Below are 4,310 nucleotides of genomic sequence, written 5' to 3'. Positions count from 1 at the left end.
ATTGTGAGAATTTTTTCAAATGGCTGTATGTTAATGAGGCTCGCTTAGGAACCACCTAGTTTTTAAGAGTTGGTCTCTGCATTCATATGAGCCTCATCGGTACCCTTTTTGTTCAGTGGGAAAAATATCGTTCTAATCCATAAATTTGTGCTTTCTCCACGAGGATGGATCTTCAAATTTTATACGTGATAGATAGGTATGTTATGGGAAGATAGTTTTGGGGAAATTTGGTTTCCTTAGTCTTCGGTAGTGGGTAAGTAATATCTCTTGCTAACCAATCGTGTTTTCGTAGGATCTCTCATAATTTCATTGAATAACAGAACGAACTTTTCGTGTGCGCACGGGAGCGATGCGAGCCAGAGATTTGGCATCCTGCCATTACCAGCGGATTTCCACTTATGAGTCTTCGTAAGTGTCATCCTTAGGTCTGTTATTGGATGTCTTCCCATGCTTGTTCCAGTAAGATTTTGTAGGATCCTTTTCTGCGTCTAAACCAGTCAGCATTTTCACTGTATATCTTTTCATCACTCCAGATATTTTCCCAAAGGTTTTCAACTTCTTCCAGGGGAATGAGATCTTAAACGGTTATTTTCTCCTTCCCTAATTCCCTGTAGAATGTTTTCGCATTGGATTTGAACAGCTTATTTTGATTGCAAAACATTTTTCTCTTTTCAAATCTTATTCTTTTAACTTTCGCTTAAACATTTTGTTGCAGTGTTTCTTTTGTTGTAAGCAATTCTTCTCTTGGTGAGAATTTATGCTTTCTTCTTCTCTTTTTTTTTTTTTTTTTTTGAGGATTTTACATTGTTTCCACAGATCAGTTCATTCAATAATGACGTTTCACCTCTCATTATTCCAGTCTCTTTTTCAATGTTAGTTTTCCAATTTGGAGTCCTTCTCAAGTTTGTGTTTCTTTGTTTATTCAGAAATATACAACTGATTTCAGTTGTCTTTGCAGCTGCGTAAATAATTTCGTTTAACTCAGTGGGAACTGGTTCTTGTCTGATTTCTTTTGTTAGTTTCCAATTTTAATTTGTTTTCTATTTTGGATTGTATTTGAGCGTTTATTAAGTGGTTCTCTATCATGCAGATTGGCGTAACTTACAGCTGCAAGCTTATTCAGGAGTTTCTGCTTCATTTCTACCATAGACTCTCTATGCTCTTCAGTAAATGTGCAGTTTTCAAATATTGTTTCTTTACCACTTACCTCGCTATCTTTATCAGGTTCATTACAATTTATTTATTCAGATGTTTGCGTGTTTCCGTGACTTTCAATTGAGACTCGTAGAAAGTTGCTCTCGTCGTCTAGTTCCTTTTCCGCTGCGTGCTTGATAGCGGTTATTTCACTATCTGTGAGTCTTTTATTTCCTCTTAATATTTGCTAACTCGTTTTCGTCCAAATATTGTCTGCTGTCTTGATATCGTGTTCTTCATATTTGATAAGAGTGTGCAGTGTGTTTCTCTTCAGATGGCCTGCATAATGCATCGTAATAGGCGTATAATACTTCTGTATACTCTTCTCATGTCCATTTGATCCTCATACATTTTCTCTCTGTGGTGGGTGTGATGGTGAACTTGGATGGTTCGAGTTGGGGCAGTTTCTTTTCAAGTGACCATCCAAGTACGTATTCAAAGAAGAGTTTGTGCCAGTGGATAACTTTTTGACCCGAGGTTGGCTCTCTCTCTCTCTCACTTGGGAGACGTTCTTCCAAATTAACCACAGGACAAGCGATTTGGTGTACTGTTGTAGTTTTCCTTTTCGTTTCGTAAGACATAGTTTTGCAAGATTCAAATTGTTAGTATTAAGCCCTGTATTGTAGAGACGGTTATTGCATCTGCCACTATTGTCAGCTCAGTCATTAATGTTATTTTAACTTTGCCACTATAGCATTGGTCGTCGTTAGTTACCACCAGTAGTGCATTGTTCTGTATCACTGTGTTCAACCTTTGCAGCCATGGCGACAGTATAACCGCTGTTTAGTTAAGTCTGCCATCTTTGTTCTTATTGTGTGGTATTATAAATTGTCTTGTACTTGAGATAATCATAAATATGTGAGGTTTGGAGGGAATAGCAGGAGAAAGAGAAGCAGCTTAGTGAATAGACCAAATTCCACAGGCTTGTGCGGAGGATTCGACAGATGGTGAGAAGATCAACAATGGGACTTCGATTTCTTGTATGATCAGGAAACAAAAGAAGCGTCACACCCTTGCGGTCAGCAGAAGTCAAATGTGTTTACTACTACTAGCGATCAATGAGAGCGCTGACTTTGGCCTTAGAAAGAAACAAATCACCTTCTTCTATTTTTAATTACTGATAGAAAAAATAAATATATATAATATATAATATATATATATATATATATATATATATATATATATATATATATATATATATATATATATATATATATATATACATATATATATAAACTTAGAACTTAGATAAAACTTAGAAATGTTTCGACAAAGATTGGTCCAGGTCATGTCTAACTTAATAGCACCGCCTGATAGGATTATCTAAATCCTGTTTAAGTCAAGTTTTGTTTATGGTCCATTTAAATAGTGAGTTCTTGTTGAGTGAGTTGTATCCAGGTATGGGTGGCTTATCCGGTATTCCTTGAAGGAATCTGTCCAGACTCCGTTTAAAGGTGATGGGTTCCTTTTCCTCTTTGAACTGTTTCGAGACAATGTTAAACAGGGCAGGGCATGTTGAGGAAAATAAATTATGTCGCAGTGTACCTATATGTTGTGATCCTGAATTGGGCAGGGGACGTATAGCCTGTCGTCCCACCCTTGGATGAACCTTGAAACTAATGTTCAGGTCGGTTGGGCAATGCTGGCGGTATATTCTCCACAGCGTACAAATGATGTATCGCTTGCGGTGGCGCTGGAGAGAATAGAGTTTCACGGCTTTAAGGCGGTCCCAATAATCGATATCAGTCATGCCTTCATTTCGTTTAGTGAGTGTGCTCTGGGGTGATTCAATACTCGAGATGTTTTGTTTTGTATGGGGAGACCATAAGAGGCAGCAGTGGCCGTACAAAGGGGGAGAAAAGTGGAATGATTTCACCTTTTCTCTGGACCAAAAGGTTCTTAAAATCCAGGAGCTCATCCTATGAGCTATATCGACCTTATTGTTGATGTGGGCACTCCAACTGAGATTGTTATGTACAATTACACCCAGGTCTCTGATATTGTTAGATGCCGTGAGCGGTTCACCTGAAGGAAGAAAATATGGTTGTTTTAGTATAGACTTCCAAAATACATCAGATCAAATTTTCCCTCGTTCAGTTGCATTTTGCTTTAGTCTGCCCATTGACTCACAGTTGAGTTCGGTCTTCTTCATTGATGATTTGCTGGAGCATAGTGTCATCAGCAAATATTTTCTCTTTGCAGTGATTTACAATGCTGGAAAGGTCATTTATGTAAATTATAAAGAGGAGCGGGCCCAAGACATTCCCTTGAGGGACACCACTGGGGACTTTTGCTGGGCTTGAGTGGACTCCATCGACCACAACATGTTGCGTTCTAGTCATCAGGAAATACTTAATCCAGTGTAGAAGTTTTCCAGATTCCAACATTTGCCAATTTTGAGAGTAGGATATTATGGTCAACCCCGTCGAACGCTTTACTGAAGTCAAGTTATATGACATCAGAGTTTGAACCTGTTCCCAAGGCTTTAAGTATATATTCGATGTTGTGTAAGAGCTGTGTTAGACAGTACCTTCCACAGCGAAAGCCATGCTGATTTGCATTTAGGAGATTGTGGGTCTCCAGGAAGTCAGCTATCCTTGATCTTACCACTCTTTCAAACACATTAATGATGTGGGAGGTGAGTGAGACTGGACGAAATTTGAATGCGAGAGATCTTGTTTCCCTGTTTGAAAACCGGGGTGACAGACTGTTGTAGGAGCTGTTTCGGTATATAACCTGAGTCTAAAGAATTTCTCCAGAGGTTGGTCAGAGGGACTGCAAGTTTGTGTCTATATTCCTTCAGGAGACTAGCGGGGAATTTATCAGGGCCTACAGCAGAATAGTATTTGACCTCACTTATTGCTACTATGATGTCAGAGGCAGTGAAGGTTATGTCCGAGATTTTATGTTGGGAATCAACTTCGTTCGCTTCTCTTACGTCAATATCAGTGGGCTCACTAAAGACAGAGCAGTATTGTTTCTGCAGTATTTCTGCCATTTCTTTAGCATCGTGTTGGGGAATGCCGTTATCATCGATCAATGGCCCAATGGGTGATACAGCGGTTCTATGCTTATTTGCATAATAATAGAATACTTTCGTGTTCTGTTTGATATTT

The sequence above is a fragment of the Octopus sinensis genome, linkage group LG2 (genome assembly GCF_006345805.1).
Source record: "Octopus sinensis linkage group LG2, ASM634580v1, whole genome shotgun sequence".
Taxonomy (NCBI): Eukaryota; Metazoa; Mollusca; class Cephalopoda; order Octopoda; family Octopodidae; genus Octopus; species Octopus sinensis.
The sequence above is the reverse complement of the archived record's forward strand: the minus strand, read 5'-3'. Positions refer to the sequence as shown.